We start from the raw sequence: 25740 nt of genomic DNA, 5'->3' as shown, positions 1-25740 counted from the left end.
CGAGGGGCTGCAAGCTTCCTGTGTTCGCACCTATATCACCTGTGCTTGCTTGTCAGAGACAGACTATCGCAAAACATTCAACTCACTCCATGAAGTGATTGCTACGGCATCTGTTATCAGCAGTCACAACCAGCAACGCCAGTAGCAGCCGACTGCACGCAAAGAATGGGAACGTGCAGTGGGATTTACGTGAACTCGGCGCAAGGCAGATCTTTCCGACGTAGGCTTGAGAATCTTATGGGAACATTTGTACTGTTTCTAAGTTAAGTGTAGGTGTGCGAGGTGGGTGCTTCCTGCGCACGAATAAAAGAACGCTTGCCAATTGTGGATGCTAATCGTTCGCTTGTATCTGCCTAGACACCTCTGCTGGTTGGGAATTATTCCCCTTGCATGGCAAGGTGCGCATGTAGGAGTGTTAAAAATTCTGGAGGCGCTGGGTATCGATCCCAGTACCTCTCGCACACTAAGCGAGCGCTCTACCATCTGAGCTACGCCCACCTCCCCCGTTGACTAATAGTGCTACATACAGCCACATCAACGTCACAGACCCTTACACTCCCATTATTCCGCAGATAAACACTAATCTCTATGTATCAGTGAGGGTGTCTTTCAGGTTTCGTGCATTCTGTATCGAATCGTAGTTGGCCACATTAAGAGTGGCACGCATAACGTCGAAAGTAGAATTCGGACACCGCTCTGAGTAAGACGAACGTGTTGTCCACTCTCTAGGCTTCAATGACGTTAAGCCGTGATACCTAAGACAGATCTGCACTCGATGACACCACGATAACAGCCGGTCACCACACTTACATCTTGCTCTCCTTATAACAGTATACATCATATCAGTCTGTGACGCTGGTTTTGCAACTTCTTGCGTCCCTTTATGTTCGCCGCGACCAACACTTACCATGCACTGACCACAAAACATGGAGGAGCCGGAGCTTGAACCCGAGACCTTTCACACGCTAAGCGAACGATCTGCCAACTGAGCTACGGCTGCACACACGACCAAGCCTGGCTATTCTCCATTCTTTGGGACTCTGATGTGCACGGACACGTTGGTTGGTTGGTTTGTAGCGGCGAAGGTACCAGAGTACAAAGGCGCGGACACGTTCATATACACAAGAGTTCCAAGTAGTTTCGATACTCTGGTATTACGAATGCAAATTCCGTCTGTTTTTCACGTCTTAAATGGAAAGGGCGGTCACAAATTGGTCCATTTCACTCCTTGTCGACAATCACACAGCACCTGAGGTAACAAGCACATCTCGAGCCCCATTGTGCTCTCCATTGTTCATGCCAACTCAGTGCCTCGCTCTTTGCTACTGTGTAAAACTCTTGTCGTCCAACTGCAAAACACTGGGACACAACCAGTTTCCGCGTCTCCATTGCACTGATCATACAGCGAAACGCTCCCCAAACTTGGCAATCACCCATGCAGCCGACTTTTCCGACTTTACACGACGCTCACGCAACGCTCACGCTAGTGACAGCCTTACTTATAGTTCGACGTCGCGCCAAAGCGAATGAGCACATTTCGCCTACGGCTTAGGCCGCTCTCCTAGTGTGGCTGCTCTGTGTCTGCAGGCAGCGAGGGGCTGCAAGCTTCCTGTGTTCGCACCTATATCACCTGTGCTTGCTTGTCAGAGACAGACTATCGCAAAACATTCAACTCACTCCATGAAGTGATTGCTACGGCATCTGTTATCAGCAGTCACAACCAGCAACGCCAGTAGCAGCCGACTGCACGCAAAGAATGGGAACGTGCAGTGGGATTTACGTGAACTCGGCGCAAGGCAGATCTTTCCGACGTAGGCTTGAGAATCTTATGGGAACATTTGTACTGTTTCTAAGTTAAGTGTAGGTGTGCGAGGTGGGTGCTTCCTGCGCACGAATAAAAGAACGCTTGCCAATTGTGGATGCTAATCGTTCGCTTGTATCTGCCTAGACACCTCTGCTGGTTGGGAATTATTCCTCTTGCATGGCAAGGTGCGCATGTAGGAGTGTTAAAAGTTCTGGAGGCGCTGGGTATCGATCCCAGTACCTCTCGCACACTAAGCGAGCGCTCTACCATCTGAGCTACGCCCACCTCCCCCGTTGACTAATAGTGCTACATACAGCCACATCAACGTCACAGACCCTTACACTCCCATTATTCCGCAGATAAACACTAATCTCTATGTATCAGTGAGGGTGTCTTTCAGGTTTCGTGGATTCTGTATCGAATCGTAGTTGGCCACATTAAGAGTGGCACGCATAACGTCGAAAGTAGAATTCGGACACCGCTCTGAGTAAGACGAACGTGTTGTCCACTCTCTAGGCTTCAATGACGTTAAGCCGTGATACCTAAGACAGATCTGCACTCGATGACACCACGATAACAGCCGGTCACCACACTTACATCTTGCTCTCCTTATAACAGTATACATCATATCAGTCTGTGACGCTGGTTTTGCAACTTCTTGCGTCCCTTTATGTTCGCCGCGACCAACACTTACCATGCACTGACCACAAAAGATGGAGGAGCCGGAGCTTGAACCCGAGACCTTTCACACGCTAAGCGAACGATCTGCCAACTGAGCTACGGCTGCACACACGACCAAGCCTGGCTATTCTCCATTCTTTGGGACTCTGATGTGCACGGACACGTTGGTTGGTTGGTTTGTAGCGGCGAAGGTACCAGAGTACAAAGGCGCGGACACGTTCATATACACAAGAGTTCCAAGTAGTTTCGATACTCTGGTATTACGAATGCAAATTCCGTCTGTTTTTCACGTCTTAAATGGAAAGGGCGGTCACAAATTGGTCCATTTCACTCCTTGTCGACAATCACACAGCACCTGAGGTAACAAGCACATCTCGAGCCCCATTGTGCTCTCCATTGTTCATGCCAACTCAGTGCCTCGCTCTTTGCTACTGTGTAAAACTCTTGTCGTCCAACTGCAAAACACTGGGACACAACCAGTTTCCGCGTCTCCATTGCACTGATCATACAGCGAAACGCTCCCCAAACTTGGCAATCACCCATGCAGCCGACTTTTCCGACTTTACACGACGCTCACGCAACGCTCACGCTAGTGACAGCCTTACTTATAGTTCGACGTCGCGCCAAAGCGAATGAGCACATTTCGCCTACGGCTTAGGCCGCTCTCCTAGTGTGGCTGCTCTGTGTCTGCAGGCAGCGAGGGGCTGCAAGCTTCCTGTGTTCGCACCTATATCACCTGTGCTTGCTTGTCAGAGACAGACTATTGCAAAACATTCAACTCACTCCATGAAGTGATTGCTACGGCATCTGTTATCAGCAGTCTCAACCAGCAACACCAGTAGCAGCCGACTGCACGCAAAGAATGGGAACGTGCAGTGGGATTTACGTGAACTCGGCGCAAGGCAGATCTTTCCGACGTAGGCTTGAGAATCTTATGGGAACATTTGTACTGTTTCTAAGTTAAGTGTAGGTGTGCGAGGTGGGTGCTTCCTGCGCACGAATAAAAGAACGCTTGCCAATTGTGGATGCTAATCGTTCGCTTGTATCTGCCTAGACACCTCTGCTGGTTGGGAATTATTCCTCTTGCATGGCAAGGTGCGCATGTAGGAGTGTTAAAAATTCTGGAGGCGCTGGGTATCGATCCCAGTACCTCTCGCACAATAAGCGAGCGCTCTACCATCTGAGCTACGCCCACCACCCCGTTGACTAATAGTGCTACATACAGCCACATCAACGTCACAGACCCTTACACTCCCATTATTCCGCAGACAAACACTAATCTCTATGTATCAGTGAGGGTGTCTTTCAGGTTTCGTGCATTCTGTATCGAATCGTAGTTGGCCACATTAAGAGTGGCACGCATAACGTCGAAAGTAGAATTCGGACACCGCTCGGAGTAAGACGAACGTGTTGTCCACTCTCTAGGCTTCAATGACGTTAAGCCGTGATACCTAAGACAGATCTGCACTCGATGACACCACGATAACAGCCGGTCACCACACTTACATCTTGCTCTCCTTATAACAGTATACATCATATCAGTCTGTGACGCTGGTTTTGCAACTTCTTGCGTCCCTTTATGTTCGCCGCGACCAACACTTACCATGCACTGACCACAAAACATGGAGGAGCCGGAGCTTGAACCCGAGACCTTTCACACGCTAAGCGAACGATCTGCCAACTGAGCTACGGCTGCACACACGACCAAGCCTGGCTATTCTCCATTCTTTGGGACTATGATGTGCACGGACACGTTGGTTGGTTGGTTTGTAGCGGCGAAGGTACCAGAGTACAAAGGCGCGGACACGTTCATATACACAAGAGTTCCAAGTAGTTTCGATACTCTGGTATTACGAATGCAAATTCCGTCTGTTTTTCACGTCTTAAATGGAAAGGGCGGTCACAAATTGGTCCATTTCACTCCTTGTCGACAATCACACAGCACCTGAGGTAACAAGCACATCTCGAGCCCCATTGTGCTCTCCATTGTTCATGCCAACTCAGTGCCTCGCTCTTTGCTACTGTGTAAAACTCTTGTCGTCCAACTGCAAAACACTGGGACACAACCAGTTTCCGCGTCTCCATTGCACTGATCATACAGCGAAACGCTCCCCAAACTTGGCAATCACCCATGCAGCCGACTTTTCTGACTTTACACGGCGCTCACGCAACGCTCACGCTAGTGACAGCCTTACTTATAGTTCGACGTCGCGCCAAAGCGAATGAGCACATTTCGCCTACGGCTTAGGCCGCTCTCCTAGTGTGGCTGCTCTGTGTCTGCAGGCAGCGAGGGGCTGCAAGCTTCCTGTGTTCGCACCTATATCACCTGTGCTTGCTTGTCAGAGACAGACTATTGCAAAACATTCAACTCACTCCATGAAGTGATTGCTACGGCATCTGTTATCAGCAGTCTCAACCAGCAACACCAGTAGCAGCCGACTGCACGCAAAGAATGGGAACGTGCAGTGGGATTTACGTGAACTCGGCGCAAGGCAGATCTTTCCGACGTAGGCTTGAGAATCTTATGGGAACATTTGTACTGTTTCTAAGTTAAGTGTAGGTGTGCGAGGTGGGTGCTTCCTGCGCACGAATAAAAGAACGCTTGCCAATTGTGGATGCTAATCGTTCGCTTGTATCTGCCTAGACACCTCTGCTGGTTGGGAATTATTCCTCTTGCATGGCAAGGTGCGCATGTAGGAGTGTTAAAAATTCTGGAGGCGCTGGGTATCGATCCCAGTACCTCTCGCACACTAAGCGAGCGCTCTACCATCTGAGCTACGCCCACCTCCCCCGTTGACTAATAGTGCTACATACAGCCACATCAACGTCACAGACCCTTACACTCCCATTATTCCGCAGACAAACACTAATCTCTATGTATCAGTGAGGGTGTCTTTCAGGTTTCGTGCATTCTGTATCGAATCGTAGTTGGCCACATTAAGAGTGGCACGCATAACGTCGAAAGTAGAATTCGGACACCGCTCTGAGTAAGACGAACGTGTTGTCCACTCTCTAGGCTTCAATGACGTTAAGCCGTGATACCTAAGACAGATCTGCACTCGATGACACCACGATAACAGCCGGTCACCACACTTACATCTTGCTCTCCTTATAACAGTATACATCATATCAGTCTGTGACGCTGGTTTTGCAACTTCTTGCGTCCCTTTATGTTCGCCGCGACCAACACTTACCATGCACTGACCACAAAACATGGAGGAGCCAGAGCTTGAACCCGAGACCTTTCACACGCTAAGCGAACGATCTGCCAACTGAGCTACGGCTGCACACACGACCAAGCCTGGCTATTCTCCATTCTTTGGGACTATGATGTGCACGGACACGTTGGTTGGTTGGTTTGTAGCGGCGAAGGTACCAGAGTACAAAGGCGCGGACACGTTCATATACACAAGAGTTCCAAGTAGTTTCGATACTCTGGTATTACGAATGCAAATTCCGTCTGTTTTTCATGTCTTAAATGGAAAGGGCGGTCACAAATTGGTCCATTTCACTCCTTGTCGACAATCACACAGCACCTGAGGTAACAAGCACATCTCGAGCCCCATTGTGCTCTCCATTGTTCATGCCAACTCAGTGCCTCGCTCTTTGCTACTGTGTAAAACTCTTGTCGTCCAACTGCAAAACACTGGGACACAACCAGTTTCCACGTCTCCATTGCACTGATCATACTGCGAAACGCTCCCCAAACTTGGCAATCACCCATGCAGCCGACTTTTCCGACTTTACACGACGCTCACGCTAGTGACAGCCTTACTTATAGTTCGACGTCGCGCCAAAGCGAATGAGCACATTTCGCCTACGGCTTAGGCCGCTCTCCTAGTGTGGCTGCTCTGTGTCTGCAGGCAGCAGAGGGGCTGCAAGCTTCCTGTGTTCGCACCTATATCACCTGTGCTTGCTTGTCAGAGACAGACTATTGCAAAACATTCAACTCACTCCATGAAGTGATTGCTACGGCATCTGTTATCAGCAGTCTCAACCAGCAACACCAGTAGCAGCCGACTGCACGCAAAGAATGGGAACGTGCAGTGGGATTTACGTGAACTCGGCGCAAGGCAGATCTTTCCGACGTAGGCTTGAGAATCTTATGGGAACATTTGTACTGTTTCTAAGTTAAGTGTAGGTGTGCGAGGTGGGTGTTTCCTGCGCACGAATAAAAGAACGCTTGCCTATTGTGGATGCTAATCGTTCGCTTGTATCTGCCTAGACACCTCTGCTGGTTGGGAATTATTCCTCTTGCATGGCAAGGTGCGCATGTAGGAGTGTTAAAAATTCTGGAGGCGCTGGGTATCGATCCCAGTACCTCTCGCACAATAAGCGAGCGCTCTACCATCTGAGCTACGCCCACCCCCCCGTTGACTAATAGTGCTACATACAGCCACATCAACGTCACAGACCCTTACACTCCCATTATTCCGCAGACAAACACTAATCTCTATGTATCAGTGAGGGTGTCTTTCAGGTTTCGTGCATTCTGTATCGAATCGTAGTTGGCCACATTAAGAGTGGCACGCATAACGTCGAAAGTAGAATTCGGACACCGCTCTGAGTAAGACGAACGTGTTGTCCACTCTCTAGGCTTCAATGACGTTAAGCCGTGATACCTAAGACAGATCGGCACTCGATGACACCACGATAACAGCCGGTCACCACACTTACATCTTGCTCTCCTTATAACAGTATACATCATATCAGTCTGTGACGCTGGTTTTGCAACTTCTTGCGTCCCTTTATGTTCGCCGCGACCAACACTTACCATGCACTGACCACAAAACATGGAGGAGCCGGAGCTTGAACCCGAGACCTTTCACACGCTAAGCGAACGATCTGCCAACTGAGCTACGGCTGCACACACGACCAAGCCTGGCTATTCTCCATTCTTTGGGACTATGATGTGCACGGACACGTTGGTTGGTTGGTTTGTAGCGGCGAAGGTACCAGAGTACAAAGGCGCGGACACGTTCATATACACAAGAGTTCCAAGTAGTTTCGATACTCTGGTATTACGAATGCAAATTCCGTCTGTTTTTCATGTCTTAAATGGAAAGGGCGGTCACAAATTGGTCCATTTCACTCCTTGTCGACAATCACACAGCACCTGAGGTAACAAGCACATCTCGAGCCCCATTGTGCTCTCCATTGTTCATGCCAACTCAGTGCCTCGCTCTTTGCTACTGTGTAAAACTCTTGTCGTCCAACTGCAAAACACTGGGACACAACCAGTTTCCACGTCTCCATTGCACTGATCATACTGCGAAACGCTCCCCAAACTTGGCAATCACCCATGCAGCCGACTTTTCCGACTTTACACGACGCTCACGCTAGTGACAGCCTTACTTATAGTTCGACGTCGCGCCAAAGCGAATGAGCACATTTCGCCTACGGCTTAGGCCGCTCTCCTAGTGTGGCTGCTCTGTGTCTGCAGGCAGCGAGGGGCTGCAAGCTTCCTGTGTTCGCACCTATATCACCTGTGCTTGCTTGTCAGAGACAGACTATCGCAAAACATTCAACTCACTCCATGAAGTGATTGCTACGGCATCTGTTATCAGCAGTCACAACCAGCAACGCCAGTAGCAGCCGACTGCACGCAAAGAATGGGAACGTGCAGTGGGATTTACGTGAACTCGGCGCAAGGCAGATCTTTCCGACGTAGGCTTGAGAATCTTATGGGAACATTTGTACTGTTTCTAAGTTAAGTGTAGGTGTGCGAGGTGGGTGCTTCCTGCGCACGAATAAAAGAACGCTTGCCAATTGTGGATGCTAATCGTTCGCTTGTATCTGCCTAGACACCTCTGCTGGTTGGGAATTATTCCTCTTGCATGGCAAGGTGCGCATGTAGGAGTGTTAAAAATTCTGGAGGCGCTGGGTATCGATCCCAGTACCTCTCGCACACTAAGCGAGCGCTCTACCATCTGAGCTACGCCCACCCCCCCGTTGACTAAAAGTGCTACATACAGCCACATCAACGTCACAGACCCTTACACTCCCATTATTACGCAGACAAACACTACTCTCTATGTATCAGTGAGGGTGTCTTTCAGGTTTCGTGCATTCTGTATCGAATCGTAGTTGGCCACATTAAGTGTGGCACGCATAACGTCGAAAGTAGAATTCGGACACCGCTCTGAGTAAGACGAACGTGTTGTTCACTCTCTAGGCTTCAATGACGTTAAGCCGTGATACCTAAGACAGATCTGCACTCGATGACACCACGATAACAGCCGGTCACCACACTTACATCTTGCTCTCCTTATAACAGTATACATCATATCAGTCTGTGACGCTGGTTTTGCAACTTCTTGCGTCCCTTTATGTTCGCCGCGACCAACACTTACCATGCACTGACCACAAAACATGGAGGAGCCGGAGCTTGAACCCGAGACCTTTCACACGCTAAGCGAACGATCTGCCAACTGAGCTACGGCTGCACACACGACCAAGCCTGGCTATTCTCCATTCTTTGGGACTCTGATGTGCACGGACACGTTGGTTGGTTGGGTTGTAGCGGCGAAGGTACCAGAGTACAAAGGCGCGGACACGTTCATATACACAAGTGTTCCAAGTAGTTTCGATACTCTGGTATTACGAATGCAAATTCCGTCTGTTTTTCACGTCTTAAATGGAAAGGGCGGTCACAAATTGGTCCATTTCACTCCTTGTCGACAATCACACAGCACCTGAGGTAACAAGCACATCTCGAGCCCCATTGTGCTCTCCATTGTTCATGCCAACTCAGTGCCTCGCTCTTTGCTACTGTGTAAAACTCTTGCCGTCCAACTGCAAAACACTGGGACACAACCAGTTTCCACGTCTCCATTGCACAGATCATACTGCGAAACGCTCCCCAAACTTGGCAATCACCCATGCAGCCGACTTTTCCGACTTTACACGACGCTCACGCAACGCTCACGCTAGTGACAGCCTTACTTATAGTTCGACGTCGCGCCAAAGCGAATGAGCACATTTCGCCTACGGCTTAGGCCGCTCTCCTAGTGTGGCTGCTCTGTGTCTGCAGGCAGCGAGGGGCTGCAAGCTTCCTGTGTTCGCACCTATATCACCTGTGCTTGCTTGTCAGAGACAGACTATCGCAAAACATTCAACTCACTCCATGAAGTGATTGCTACGGCATCTGTTATCAGCAGTCACAACCAGCAACGCCAGTAGCAGCCGACTGCACGCAAAGAATGGGAACGTGCAGTGGGATTTACGTGAACTCGGCGCAAGGCAGATCTTTCCGACGTAGGCTTGAGAATCTTATGGGAACATTTGTGCTGTTTCTAAGTTAAGTGTAGGTGTGCGAGGTGGGTGCTTCCTGCGCACGAATAAAAGAACGCTTGCGAATTGTGGATGCTAATCGTTCGCTTGTATCTGCCTAGACACCTCTCCTGGTTGGGAATTATTCCTCTTGCATGGCAAGGTGCGCATGTAGGAGTGTTAAAAATTCTGGAGGCGCTGGGTATCGATCCCAGTAACTCTCGCACACTAAGCGAGCGGTCTACCATCTGAGCTACGCCCACCCCCCCGTTGACTAATAGTGCTACATACAGCCACATCAACGTCACAGACCCTTACACTCCCATTATTCCGCAGACAAACACTACTCTCTATGTATCAGTGAGGGTGTCTTTCAGGTTTCGTGCATTCTGTATCGAATCGTAGTTGGCCACATTAAGAGTGGCACGCATAACGTCGAAAGTAGAATTCGGACACCGCTCTGAGTAAGACGAACGTGTTGTCCACTCTCTAGGCTTCAATGACGTTAAGCCGTGATACCTAAGACAGATCTGCACTCGATGACACCAAGATAACAGCCGGTCACCACACTTACATCTTGCTCTCCTTATAACAGTATACATCATATCAGTCTGTGACGCTGGTTTTGCAACTTCTTGCGTCCCTTTATGTTCGCCGCGACCAACACTTACCATGCACTGACCACAAAACATGGAGGAGCCGGAGCTTGAACCCGAGACCTTTCACACGCTAAGCGAACGATCTGCCAACTGAGCTACGGCTGCACACACGACCAAGCCTGGCTATTCTCCATTCTTTGGGACTCTGATGTGCACGGACACGTTGGTTGGTTGGTTTGTAGCGGCGAAGGTACCAGAGTACAAAGGCGCGGACACGTTCATATACACAAGAGTTCCAAGTAGTTTCGATACTCTGGTATTACGAATGCAAATTCCGTCTGTTTTTCATGTCTTAAATGGAAAGGGCGGTCACAAATTGGTCCATTTCACTCCTTGTCGACAATCACACAGCACCTGAGGTAACAAGCACATCTCGAGCCCCATTGTGCTCTCCATTGTTCATGCCAACTCAGTGCCTCGCTCTTTGCTACTGTGTAAAACTCTTGTCGTCCAACTGCAAAACACTGGGACACAACCAGTTTCCACGTCTCCATTGCACTGATCATACTGCGAAACGCTCCCCAAACTTGGCAATCACCCATGCAGCCGACTTTTCCGACTTTACACGACGCTCACGCTAGTGACAGCCTTACTTATAGTTCGACGTCGCGCCAAAGCGAATGAGCACATTTCGCCTACGGCTTAGGCCGCTCTCCTAGTGTGGCTGCTCTGTGTCTGCAGGCAGCGAGGGGCTGCAAGCTTCCTGTGTTCGCACCTATATCACCTGTGCTTGCTTGTCAGAGACAGACTATCGCAAAACATTCAACTCACTCCATGAAGTGATTGCTACGGCATCTGTTATCAGCAGTCACAACCAGCAACGCCAGTAGCAGCCGACTGCACGCAAAGAATGGGAACGTGCAGTGGGATTTACGTGAACTCGGCGCAAGGCAGATCTTTCCGACGTAGGCTTGAGAATCTTATGGGAACATTTGTACTGTTTCTAAGTTAAGTGTAGGTGTGCGAGGTGGGTGCTTCCTGCGCACGAATAAAAGAACGCTTGCCAATTGTGGATGCTAATCGTTCGCTTGTATCTGCCTAGACACCTCTGCTGGTTGGGAATTATTCCTCTTGCATGGCAAGGTGCGCATGTAGGAGTGTTAAAAATTCTGGAGGCGCTGGGTATCGATCCCAGTACCTCTCGCACACTAAGCGAGCGCTCTACCATCTGAGCTACGCCCACCCCCCCGTTGACTAAAAGTGCTACATACAGCCACATCAACGTCACAGACCCTTACACTCCCATTATTACGCAGACAAACACTACTCTCTATGTATCAGTGAGGGTGTCTTTCAGGTTTCGTGCATTCTGTATCGAATCGTAGTTGGCCACATTAAGTGTGGCACGCATAACGTCGAAAGTAGAATTCGGACACCGCTCTGAGTAAGACGAACGTGTTGTTCACTCTCTAGGCTTCAATGACGTTAAGCCGTGATACCTAAGACAGATCTGCACTCGATGACACCACGATAACAGCCGGTCACCACACTTACATCTTGCTCTCCTTATAACAGTATACATCATATCAGTCTGTGACGCTGGTTTTGCAACTTCTTGCGTCCCTTTATGTTCGCCGCGACCAACACTTACCATGCACTGACCACAAAACATGGAGGAGCCGGAGCTTGAACCCGAGACCTTTCACACGCTAAGCGAACGATCTGCCAACTGAGCTACGGCTGCACACACGACCAAGCCTGGCTATTCTCCATTCTTTGGGACTCTGATGTGCACGGACACGTTGGTTGGTTGGGTTGTAGCGGCGAAGGTACCAGAGTACAAAGGCGCGGACACGTTCATATACACAAGTGTTCCAAGTAGTTTCGATACTCTGGTATTACGAATGCAAATTCCGTCTGTTTTTCACGTCTTAAATGGAAAGGGCGGTCACAAATTGGTCCATTTCACTCCTTGTCGACAATCACACAGCACCTGAGGTAACAAGCACATCTCGAGCCCCATTGTGCTCTCCATTGTTCATGCCAACTCAGTGCCTCGCTCTTTGCTACTGTGTAAAACTCTTGCCGTCCAACTGCAAAACACTGGGACACAACCAGTTTCCACGTCTCCATTGCACAGATCATACTGCGAAACGCTCCCCAAACTTGGCAATCACCCATGCAGCCGACTTTTCCGACTTTACACGACGCTCACGCAACGCTCACGCTAGTGACAGCCTTACTTATAGTTCGACGTCGCGCCAAAGCGAATGAGCACATTTCGCCTACGGCTTAGGCCGCTCTCCTAGTGTGGCTGCTCTGTGTCTGCAGGCAGCGAGGGGCTGCAAGCTTCCTGTGTTCGCACCTATATCACCTGTGCTTGCTTGTCAGAGACAGACTATCGCAAAACATTCAACTCACTCCATGAAGTGATTGCTACGGCATCTGTTATCAGCAGTCACAACCAGCAACGCCAGTAGCAGCCGACTGCACGCAAAGAATGGGAACGTGCAGTGGGATTTACGTGAACTCGGCGCAAGGCAGATCTTTCCGACGTAGGCTTGAGAATCTTATGGGAACATTTGTGCTGTTTCTAAGTTAAGTGTAGGTGTGCGAGGTGGGTGCTTCCTGCGCACGAATAAAAGAACGCTTGCGAATTGTGGATGCTAATCGTTCGCTTGTATCTGCCTAGACACCTCTCCTGGTTGGGAATTATTCCTCTTGCATGGCAAGGTGCGCATGTAGGAGTGTTAAAAATTCTGGAGGCGCTGGGTATCGATCCCAGTAACTCTCGCACACTAAGCGAGCGCTCTACCATCTGAGCTACGCCCACCCCCCCGTTGACTAATAGTGCTACATACAGCCACATCAACGTCACAGACCCTTACACTCCCATTATTCCGCAGACAAACACTACTCTCTATGTATCAGTGAGGGTGTCTTTCAGGTTTCGTGCATTCTGTATCGAATCGTAGTTGGCCACATTAAGAGTGGCACGCATAACGTCGAAAGTAGAATTCGGACACCGCTCTGAGTAAGACGAACGTGTTGTCCACTCTCTAGGCTTCAATGACGTTAAGCCGTGATACCTAAGACAGATCTGCACTCGATGACACCAAGATAACAGCCGGTCACCACACTTACATCTTGCTCTCCTTATAACAGTATACATCATATCAGTCTGTGACGCTGGTTTTGCAACTTCTTGCGTCCCTTTATGTTCGCCGCGACCAACACTTACCATGCACTGACCACAAAACATGGAGGAGCCGGAGCTTGAACCCGAGACCTTTCACACGCTAAGCGAACGATCTGCCAACTGAGCTACGGCTGCACACACGACCAAGCCTGGCTATTCTCCATTCTTTGGGACTCTGATGTGCACGGACACGTTGGTTGGTTGGTTTGTAGCGGCGAAGGTACCAGAGTACAAAGGCGCGGACACGTTCATATACACAAGAGTTCCAAGTAGTTTCGATACTCTGGTATTACGAATGCAAATTCCGTCTGTTTTTCATGTCTTAAATGGAAAGGGCGGTCACAAATTGGTCCATTTCACTCCTTGTCGACAATCACACAGCACCTGAGGTAACAAGCACATCTCGAGCCCCATTGTGCTCTCCATTGTTCATGCCAACTCAGTGCCTCGCTCTTTGCTACTGTGTAAAACTCTTGTCGTCCAACTGCAAAACACTGGGACACAACCAGTTTCCGCGTCTCCATTGCACTGATCATACTGCGAAACGCTCCACAGACTTGGCAATCACCCATGCAGCCGACTTTTCCGACTTTACACGACGCTCACGCTAGTGACAGCCTTACTTATAGTTCGACGTCGCGCCAAAGCGAATGAGCACATTTCGCCTACGGCTTAGGCCGCTCTCCTAGTGTGGCTGCTCTGTGTCTGCAGGCAGCGAGGGGCTGCAAGCTTCCTGTGTTCGCACCTATATCACCTGTGCTTGCTTGTCAGAGACAGACTATCGCAAAACATTCAACTCACTCCATGAAGTGATTGCTACGGCATCTGTTATCAGCAGTCACAACCAGCAACACCAGTAGCAGCCGACTGCACGCAAAGAATGGGAACGTGCAGTGGGATTTACGTGAACTCGGCGCAAAGCAGATCTTTCCGACGTAGGCTTGAGAATCTTATGGGAACATTTGTACTGTTTCTAAGTTAAGTGTAGGTGTGCGAGGTGGGTGCTTCCTGCGCACGAATAAAAGAACGCTTGCCAATTGTGGATGCTAATCGTTCGCTTGTATCTGCCTAGACACCTCTGCTGGTTGGGAATTATTCCTCTTGCATGGCAAGGTGCGCATGTAGGAGTGTTAAAAATTCTGGAGGCGCTGGGTATCGATCCCAGTACCTCTCGCACACTAAGCGAGCGCTCTACTATCTGAGCTACGCCCACCCCCCCGTTGACTAATAGCGCTACATACAGCCACATCAACGTCACAGACCCTTACACTCCCATTATTCCGCAGACAAACACTACTCTCTATGTATCAGTGAGGGTGTCTTTCAGGTTTCGTGCATTCTGTATCGAATCGTAGTTGGCCACATTAAGAGTGGCACGCATAACGTCGAAAGTAGAATTCGGACACCGCTCTGAGTAAGACGACGTGTTGTCCACTCTCTAGGCTTCAATGACGTTAAGCCGTGATACCTAAGACAGATCTGCACTCGATGACACCAAGATAACAGCCGGTCACCACACTTACATCTTGCTCTCCTTATAACAGTATACATCATATCAGTCTGTGACGCTGGTTTTGCAACTTCTTGCGTCCCTTTATGTTCGCCGCGACCAACACTTACCATGCACTGACCACAAAACATGGAGGAGCCGGAGCTTGAACCCGAGACCTTTCACACGCTAAGCGAACGATCTGCCAACTGAGCTACGGCTGCACACACGACCAAGCCTGGCTATTCTCCATTCTTTGGGACTCTGATGTGCACGGACACGTTGGTTGGTTGGTTTGTAGCGGCGAAGGTACCAGAGTACAAAGGCGCGGACACGTTCATATACACAAGAGTTCCAAGTAGTTTCGATACTCTGGTATTACGAATGCAAATTCCGTCTGTTTTTCACGTCTTAAATGGAAAGGGCGGTCACAAATTGGTCCATTTCACTCCTTGTCGACAATCACACAGCACCTGAGGTAACAAGCACATCTCGAGCCCCATTGTGCTCTCCATTGTTCATTCCAACTCAGTGCCTCGCTCTTTGCAACTGTGTAAAACTCTTGTCGTCCAACTGCAAAACACTGGGACACAACCAGTTTCCGCGTCTCCATTGCACTGATCATACTGCGAAACGCTCCCCAAACTTGGCAATCACCCATGCAGCCGACTTTTCCGACTTTACACGACGCTCACGCAACGCTCACGCTAGTGACAGCCTTACTTATAGTTCGACGTCGCGCCAAAGCGAATGAGCACATTTCGCCTACGGCTTAGGCCGCTCTCCTAGTGTGGCTGCTCTGTGTCTGCAGGCAGCGAGGGGCTGCAAGCTTCCTGTGTTCGCACCTATATCACCTGTGCTTGCTTGTCAGAGACAGACTATCGCAAAACATTCAACTCACTCCATGAAGTGATTGCTACGGCATCTGTTATCAGCAGTCACAACCAGCAACGCCAGTAGCAGCCGACTGCACGCAAAGAATGGGAACGTGCAGTGGGATTTACGTGAACTCGGCGCAAGGCAGATCTTTCCGACGTAGGCTTGAGAATCTTATGGGAACATTTGTACTGTTTCTAAGTTAAGTGTAGGTGTGCGAGGTGGGTGCTTCCTGCGCACGAATAAAAGAACGCTTGCCAATTGTGGATGCTAATCGTTCGCTTGTATCTGCCTAGACACCTCTGCTGGTTGGGAATTATTCCTCTTGCATGGCAAGGTGCGCATGTAGGAGTGTTAAAAATTCTGGAGGCGCTGGGTATCGATCCCAGTACCTCTCGCACACTAAGCGAGCGCTCTACTATCTGAGCTACGCCCACCCCCCCGTTGACTAATAGTGCTACATACAGCCACATCAACGTCACAGACCCTTACACTCCCATTATTCCGCAGACAAACACTACTCTCTATGTATCAGTGAGGGTGTCTTTCAGGTTTCGTGCATTCTGTATCGAATCGTAGTTGGCCACATTAAGAGTGGCACGCATAACGTCGAAAGTAGAATTCGGACACCGCTCTGAGTAAGACGAACGTGTTGTCCACTCTCTAGGCTTCAATGACGTTAAGCCGTGATACCTAAGACAGATCTGCACTCGATGACACCAAGATAACAGCCGGTCACCACACTTACATCTTGCTCTCCTTATAACAGTATACATCATATCAGTCTGTGACGCTGGTTTTGCAACTTCTTGCGTCCCTTTATGTTCGCCGCGACCAACACTTACCATGCACTGACCACAAAACATGGAGGAGCCGGAGCTTGAACCCGAGACCTTTCACACACTAAGCGAACGATCTGCCAACTGAGCTACGGCTGCACACACGACCAAGCCTGGCTATTCTCCATTCTTTGGGACTCTGATGTGCACGGACACGTTGGTTGATTGGTTTGTAGCGGCGAAGGTACCAGAGTACAAAGGCGCGGACACGTTCATATACACAAGAGTTCCAAGTAGTTTCGATACTCTGGTATTACGAATGCAAATTCCGTCTGTTTTTCACGTCTTAAATGGAAAGGGCGGTCACAAATTGGTCCATTTCACTCCTTGTCGACAGTCACACAGCACCTGAGGTAACAAGCACATCTCGAGCCCCATTGTGCTCTCCATTGTTCATGCCAACTCAGTGCCTCGCTCTTTGCTACTGTGTAAAACTCTTGTCGTCCAACTGCAAAACACTGGGACACAACCAGTTTCCGCGTCTCCATTGCACTGATCATACTGCGAAACGCTTTACAAACTTGGCAATCACCCATGCAGCCGACTTTTCCGACTTTACACGACGCTCACGCTAGTGACAGCCTTACTTATAGTTCGACGTCGCGCCAAAGCGAATGAGCACATTTCGCCTACGGCTTAGGCCGCTCTCCTAGTGTGGCTGCTCTGTGTCTGCAGGCAGCGAGGGGCTGCAAGCTTCCTGTGTTCGCACCTATATCACCTGTGCTTGCTTGTCAGAGACAGACTATCGCAAAACATTCAACTCACTCCATGAAGTGATTGCTACGGCATCTGTTATCAGCAGTCACAACCAGCAACACCAGTAGCAGCCGACTGCACGCAAAGAATGGGAACGTGCAGTGGGATTTACGTGAACTCGGCGCAAAGCAGATCTTTCCGACGTAGGCTTGAGAATCTTATGGGAACATTTGTACTGTTTCTAAGTTAAGTGTAGGTGTGCGAGGTGGGTGCTTCCTGCGCACGAATAAAAGAACGCTTGCCAATTGTGGATGCTAATCGTTCGCTTGTATCTGCCTAGACACCTCTGCTGGTTGGGAATTATTCCTCTTGCATGGCAAGGTGCGCATGTAGGAGTGTTAAAAATTCTGGAGGCGCTGGGTATCGATCCCAGTACCTCTCGCACACTAAGCGAGCGCTCTACTATGTGAGCTACGCCCACCCCCCCGTTGACTAATAGTGCTACATACAGCCACATCAACGTCACAGACCCTTACACTCCCATTATTCCGCAGACAAACACTACTCTCTATGTATCAGTGAGGGTGTCTTTCAGGTTTCGTGCATTCTGTATCGAATCGTAGTTGGCCACATTAAGAGTGGCACGCATAACGTCGAAAGTAGAATTCGGACACCGCTCTGAGTAAGACGACGTGTTGTCCACTCTCTAGGCTTCAATGACGTTAAGCCGTGATACCTAAGACAGATCTGCACTCGATGACACCAAGATAACAGCCGGTCACCACACTTACATCTTGCTCTCCTTATAACAGTATACATCATATCAGTCTGTGACGCTGGTTTTGCAACTTCTTGCGTCCCTTTATGTTCGCCGCGACCAACACTTACCATGCACTGACCACAAAACATGGAGGAGCCGGAGCTTGAACCCGAGACCTTTCACACGCTAAGCGAACGATCTGCCAACTGAGCTACGGCTGCACACACGACCAAGCCTGGCTATTCTCCATTCTTTGGGACTCTGATGTGCACGGACACGTTGGTTGGTTGGTTTGTAGCGGCGAAGGTACCAGAGTACAAAGGCGCGGACACGTTCATATACACAAGAGTTCCAAGTAGTTTCGATACTCTGGTATTACGAATGCAAATTCCGTCTGTTTTTCACGTCTTAAATGGAAAGGGCGGTCACAAATTGGTCCATTTCACTCCTTGTCGACAATCACACAGCACCTGAGGTAACAAGCACATCTCGAGCCCCATTGTGCTCTCCATTGTTCATTCCAACTCAGTGCCTCGCTCTTTGCAACTGTGTAAAACTCTTGTCGTCCAACTGCAAAACACTGGGACACAACCAGTTTCCGCGTCTCCATTGCACTGATCATACTGCGAAACGCTCCCCAAACTTGGCAATCACCCATGCAGCCGACTTTTCCGACTTTACACGACGCTCACGCAACGCTCACGCTAGTGACAGCCTTACTTATAGTTCGACGTCGCGCCAAAGCGAATGAGCACATTTCGCCTACGGCTTAGGCCGCTCTCCTAGTGTGGCTGCTCTGTGTCTGCAGGCAGCGAGGGGCTGCAAGCTTCCTGTGTTCGCACCTATATCACCTGTGCTTGCTTGTCAGAGACAGACTATCGCAAAACATTCAACTCACTCCATGAAGTGATTGCTACGGCATCTGTTATCAGCAGTCACAACCAGCAACGCCAGTAGCAGCCGACTGCACGCAAAGAATGGGAACGTGCAGTGGGATTTACGTGAACTCGGCGCAAGGCAGATCTTTCCGACGTAGGCTTGAGAATCTTATGGGAACATTTGTACTGTTTCTAAGTTAAGTGTAGGTGTGCGAGGTGGGTGCTTCCTGCGCACGAATAAAAGAACGCTTGGCAATTGTGGATGCTAATCGTTCGCTTGTATCTGCCTAGACACCTCTGCTGGTTGGGAATTATTCCTCTTGCATGGCAAGGTGCGCATGTAGGAGTGTTAAAAATTCTGGAGGCGCTGGGTATCGATCCCAGTACCTCTCGCACACTAAGCGAGCGCTCTACTATCTGAGCTACGCCCACCCCCCCGTTGACTAATAGTGCTACATACAGCCACATCAACGTCACAGACCCTTACACTCCCATTATTCCGCAGACAAACACTACTCTCTATGTATCAGTGAGGGTGTCTTTCAGGTTTCGTGCATTCTGTATCGAATCGTAGTTGGCCACATTAAGAGTGGCACGCATAACGTCGAAAGTAGAATTCGGACACCGCTCTGAGTAAGACGAACGTGTTGTCCACTCTCTAGGCTTCAATGACGTTAAGCCGTGATACCTAAGACAGATCTGCACTCGATGACACCAAGATAACAGCCGGTCACCACACTTACATCTTGCTCTCCTTATAACAGTATACATCATATCAGTCTGTGACGCTGGTTTTGCAACTTCTTGCGTCCCTTTATGTTCGCCGCGACCAACACTTACCATGCACTGACCACAAAACATGGAGGAGCCGGAGCTTGAACCCGAGACCTTTCACACACTAAGCGAACGATCTGCCAACTGAGCTACGGCTGCACACACGACCAAGCCTGGCTATTCTCCATTCTTTGGGACTCTGATGTGCACGGACACGTTGGTTGGTTGGTTTGTAGCGGCGAAGGTACCAGAGTACAAAGGCGCGGACACGTTCATATACACAAGAGTTCCAAGTAGTTTCGATACTCTGGTATTACGAATGCAAATTCCGTCTGTTTTTCACGTCTTAAATGGAAAGGGCGGTCACAAATTGGTCCATTTCACTCCTTGTCGACAATCACACAGCACCTGAGGTAACAAGCACATCTCGAGCCCCATTGTGCTCTCCATTGTTCATGCCAACTCAGTGCCTCGCTCTTTGCTACTGTGTAAAACTCTTGTCGTCCAACTGCAAAACACTGGGACACAACCAGTTTCCGCGTCTCCATTGCACTGATCATACTGCGAAACGCTCCCCAAACTTGGCAATCACCCATGCAGCCGACTTTTCCGACTTTACACGACGCTCACGCAACGCTCACGCTAGTGTCAGCCTTACTTATAGTTCGACGTCGCGCCAAAGCGAATGAGCACATTTCGCCTACGGCTTAGGCCGCTCTCCTAGTGTGGCTGCTCTGTGTCTGCAGGCAGCGAGGGGCTGCAAGCTTCCTGTGTTCGCACCTATATCACCTGTGCTTGCTTGTCAGAGACAGACTATCGCAAAACATTCAACTCACACCATGAAGTGATTGCTACGGCATCTGTTATCAGCAGTCACAACCAGCAACACCAGTAGCAGCCGACTGCACGCAAAGAATGGGAACGTGCAGTGGGATTTACGTGAACTCGGCGCAAGGCAGATCTTTCCGACGTAGGCTTGAGAATCTTATGGGAACATTTGTACTGTTTCTAAGTTAAGTGTAGGTGTGCGAGGTGGGTGCTTCCTGCGCACGAATAAAAGAACGCTTGCCAATTGTGGATGCTAATCGTTCGCTTGTATCTGCCTAGACACCTCTGCTGGTTGGGAATTATTCCTCTTGCATGGCAAGGTGCGCATGTAGGAGTGTTAAAAATTCTGGAGGCGCTGGGTATCGATCCCAGTACCTCTCGCACACTAAGCGAGCGCTCTACTATCTGAGCTACGCCCACCCCCCCGTTGACTAATAGTGCTACATACAGCCACATCAACGTCACAGACCCTTACACTCCCATTATTCCGCAGACAAACACTACTCTCTATGTATCAGTGAGGGTGTCTTTCAGGTTTCGTGCATTCTGTATCGAATCGTAGTTGGCCACATTAAGAGTGGCACGCATAACGTCGAAAGTAGAATTCGGACACCGCTCTGAGTAAGACGAACGTGTTGTCCACTCTCTAGGCTTCAATGACGTTAAGCCGTGATACCTAAGACAGATCTGCACTCGATGACACCAAGATAACAGCCGGTCACCACACTTACATCTTGCTCTCCTTATAACAGTATACATCATATCAGTCTGTGACGCTGGTTTTGCAACTTCTTGCGTCCCTTTATGTTCGCCGCGACCAACACTTACCATGCACTGACCACAAAACATGGAGGAGCCGGAGCTTGAACCCGAGACCTTTCACACGCTAAGCGAACGATCTGCCAACTGAGCTACGGCTGCACACACGACCAAGCCTGGCTATTCTCCATTCTTTGGGACTCTGATGTGCACGGACACGTTGGTTGGTTGGTTTGTAGCGGCGAAGGTACCAGAGTACAAAGGCGCGGACACGTTCATATACACAAGAGTTCCAAGTAGTTTCGATACTCTGGTATTACGAATGCAAATTCCGTCTGTTTTTCACGTCTTAAATGGAAAGGGCGGTCACAAATTGGTCCATTTCACTCCTTGTCGACAATCACACAGCACCTGAGGTAACAAGCACATCTCGAGCCCCATTGTGCTCTCCATTGTTCATGCCAACTCAGTGCCTCGCTCTTTGCTACTGTGTAAAACTCTTGTCGTCCAACTGCAAAACACTGGGACACAACCAGTTTCCGCGTCTCCATTGCACTGATCATACTGCGAAACGCTCCACAAACTTGGCAATCACCCATGCAGCCGACTTTTCCGACTTTACACGACGCTCACGCTAGTGACAGCCTTACTTATAGTTCGACGTCGCGCCAAAGCGAATGAGCACATTTCGCCTACGGCTTAGGCCGCTCTCCTAGTGTGGCTGCTCTGTGTCTGCAGGCAGCGAGGGGCTGCAAGCTTCCTGTGTTCGCACCTATATCACCTGTGCTTGCTTGTCAGAGACAGACTATCGCAAAACATTCAACTCACTCCATGAAGTGATTGCTACGGCATCTGTTATCAGCAGTCACAACCAGCAACGCCAGTAGCAGCCGACTGCACGCAAAGAATGGGAACGTGCAGTGGGATTTACGTGAACTCGGCGCAAGGCAGATCTTTCCGACGTAGGCTTGAGAATCTTATGGGAACATTTGTACTGTTTCTAAGTTAAGTGTAGGTGTGCGAGGTGGGTGCTTCCTGCGCACGAATAAAAGAACGCTTGCCAATTGTGGATGCTAATCGTTCGCTTGTATCTGCCTAGACACCTCTGCTGGTTGGGAATTATTCCTCTTGCATGGCAAGGTGCGCATGTAGGAGTGTTAAAAATTCTGGAGGCGCTGGGTATCGATCCCAGTACCTCTCGCACACTAAGCGAGCGCTCTACTATCTGAGCTACGCCCACCCCCCCGTTGACTAATAGTGCTACATACAGCCACATCAACGTCACAGACCCTTACACTCCCATTATTCCGCAGACAAACACTACTCTCTATGTATCAGTGAGGGTGTCTTTCAGGTTTCGTGCATTCTGTATCGAATCGTAGTTGGCCACATTAAGAGTGGCACGCATAACGTCGAAAGTAGAATTCGGACACCGCTCTGAGTAAGACGAACGTGTTGTCCACTCTCTAGGCTTCAATGACGTTAAGCCGTGATACCTAAGACAGATCTGCACTCGATGACACCAAGATAACAGCCGGTCACCACACTTACATCTTGCTCTTCTTATAACAGTATACATCATATCAGTCTGTGACGCTGGTTTTGCAACTTCTTGCGTCCCTTTATGTTCGCCGCGACCAACACTTACCATGCACTGACCACAAAACATGGAGGAGCCGGAGCTTGAACCCGAGACCTTTCACACACTAAGCGAACGATCTGCCAACTGAGCTACGGCTGCACACACGACCAAGCCTGGCTATTCTCCATTCTTTGGGACTCTGATGTGCACGGACACGTTGGTTGGTTGGTTTGTAGCGGCGAAGGTACCAGAGTACAAAGGCGCGGACACGTTCATATACACAAGAGTTCCAAGTAGTTTCGATACTCTGGTATTACGAATGCAAATTCCGTCTGTTTTTCACGTCTTAAATGGAAAGGGCGGTCACAAATTGGTCCATTTCACTCCTTGTCGACAATCACACAGCACCTGAGGTAACAAGCACATCTCGAGCCCCATTGTGCTCTCCATTGTTCATGCCAACTCAGTGCCTCGCTCTTTGCTACTGTGTAAAACTCTTGTCGTCCAACTGCAAAACACTGGGACACAACCAGTTTCCGCGTCTCCATTGCACTGATCATACTGCGAAACGCTCCCCAAACTTGGCAATCACCCATGCAGCCGACTTTTCCGACTTTACACGACGCTCACGCAACGCTCACGCTAGTGTCAGCCTTACTTATAGTTCGACGTCGCGCCAAAGCGAATGAGCACATTTCGCCTACGGCTTAGGCCGCTCTCCTAGTGTGGCTGCTCTGTGTCTGCAGGCAGCGAGGGGCTGCAAGCTTCCTGTGTTCGCACCTATATCACCTGTGCTTGCTTGTCAGAGACAGACTATCGCAAAACATTCAACTCACACCATGAAGTGATTGCTACGGCATCTGTTATCAGCAGTCACAACCAGCAACACCAGTAGCAGCCGACTGCACGCAAAGAATGGGAACGTGCAGTGGGATTTACGTGAACTCGGCGCAAGGCAGATCTTTCCGACGTAGGCTTGAGAATCTTATGGGAACATTTGTACTGTTTCTAAGTTAAGTGTAGGTGTGCGAGGTGGGTGCTTCCTGCGCACGAATAAAAGAACGCTTGCCAATTGTGGATGCTAATCGTTCGCTTGTATCTGCCTAGACACCTCTGCTGGTTGGGAATTATTCCTCTTGCATGGCAAGGTGCGCATGTAGGAGTGTTAAAAATTCTGGAGGCGCTGGGTATCGATCCCAGTACCTCTCGCACACTAAGCGAGCGCTCTACTATCTGAGCTACGCCCACCCCCCCGTTGACTAATAGTGCTACATACAGCCACATCAACGTCACAGACCCTTACACTCCCATTATTCCGCAGACAAACACTACTCTCTATGTATCAGTGAGGGTGTCTTTCAGGTTTCGTGCATTCTGTATCGAATCGTAGTTGGCCACATTAAGAGTGGCACGCATAACGTCGAAAGTAGAATTCGGACACCGCTCTGAGTAAGACGAACGTGTTGTCCACTCTCTAGGCTTCAATGACGTTAAGCCGTGATACCTAAGACAGATCTGCACTCGATGACACCAAGATAACAGCCGGTCACCACACTTACATCTTGCTCTCCTTATAACAGTATACATCATATCAGTCTGTGACGCTGGTTTTGCAACTTCTTGCGTCCCTTTATGTTCGCCGCGACCAACACTTACCATGCACTGACCACAAAACATGGAGGAGCCGGAGCTTGAACCCGAGACCTTTCACACGCTAAGCGAACGATCTGCCAACTGAGCTACGGCTGCACACACGACCAAGCCTGGCTATTCTCCATTCTTTGGGACTCTGATGTGCACGGACACGTTGGTTGGTTGGTTTGTAGCGGCGAAGGTACCAGAGTACAAAGGCGCGGACACGTTCATATACACAAGAGTTCCAAGTAGTTTCGATACTCTGGTATTACGAATGCAAATTCCGTCTGTTTTTCACGTCTTAAATGGAAAGGGCGGTCACAAATTGGTCCATTTCACTCCTTGTCGACAATCACACAGCACCTGAGGTAACAAGCACATCTCGAGCCCCATTGTGCTCTCCATTGTTCATGCCAACTCAGTGCCTCGCTCTTTGCTACTGTGTAAAACTCTTGTCGTCCAACTGCAAAACACTGGGACACAACCAGTTTCCGCGTCTCCATTGCACTGATCATACTGCGAAACGCTCCACAAACTTGGCAATCACCCATGCAGCCGACTTTTCCGACTTTACACGACGCTCACGCTAGTGACAGCCTTACTTATAGTTCGACGTCGCGCCAAAGCGAATGAGCACATTTCGCCTACGGCTTAGGCCGCTCTCCTAGTGTGGCTGCTCTGTGTCTGCAGGCAGCGAGGGGCTGCAAGCTTCCTGTGTTCGCACCTATATCACCTGTGCTTGCTTGTCAGAGACAGACTATCGCAAAACATTCAACTCACTCCATGAAGTGATTGCTACGGCATCTGTTATCAGCAGTCACAACCAGCAACGCCAGTAGCAGCCGACTGCACGCAAAGAATGGGAACGTGCAGTGGGATTTACGTGAACTCGGCGCAAGGCAGATCTTTCCGACGTAGGCTTGAGAATCTTATGGGAACATTTGTACTGTTTCTAAGTTAAGTGTAGGTGTGCGAGGTGGGTGCTTCCTGCGCACGAATAAAAGAACGCTTGCCAATTGTGGATGCTAATCGTTCGCTTGTATCTGCCTAGACACCTCTGCTGGTTGGG

General features: G+C 49.6%; 2 non-coding genes across 2 annotated transcripts; both read right to left on the bottom strand.

The window, feature by feature from the left end:
* Window positions 1-3607: 3607 nt before the first annotated feature.
* Window positions 3608-3681, bottom strand: Trnan-auu (transfer RNA asparagine (anticodon AUU)). The gene has a single exon. It is a non-coding gene; the product is annotated as a tRNA-Asn (tRNA).
* A 3097-nt stretch (window positions 3682-6778) lies between these two features.
* On the bottom strand, window positions 6779-6852 carry Trnan-auu (transfer RNA asparagine (anticodon AUU)). Its single transcript has one exon. It is a non-coding gene; the product is annotated as a tRNA-Asn (tRNA).
* Window positions 6853-25740: the final 18888 nt, after the last annotated feature.

The sequence above is a fragment of the Schistocerca gregaria genome, unplaced genomic scaffold (assembly GCF_023897955.1).
Source record: "Schistocerca gregaria isolate iqSchGreg1 unplaced genomic scaffold, iqSchGreg1.2 ptg000156l, whole genome shotgun sequence".
Classification (NCBI taxonomy): Eukaryota; Metazoa; Arthropoda; class Insecta; order Orthoptera; family Acrididae; genus Schistocerca; species Schistocerca gregaria.
This window is presented reverse-complemented; position numbering and strand designations above follow the sequence as displayed.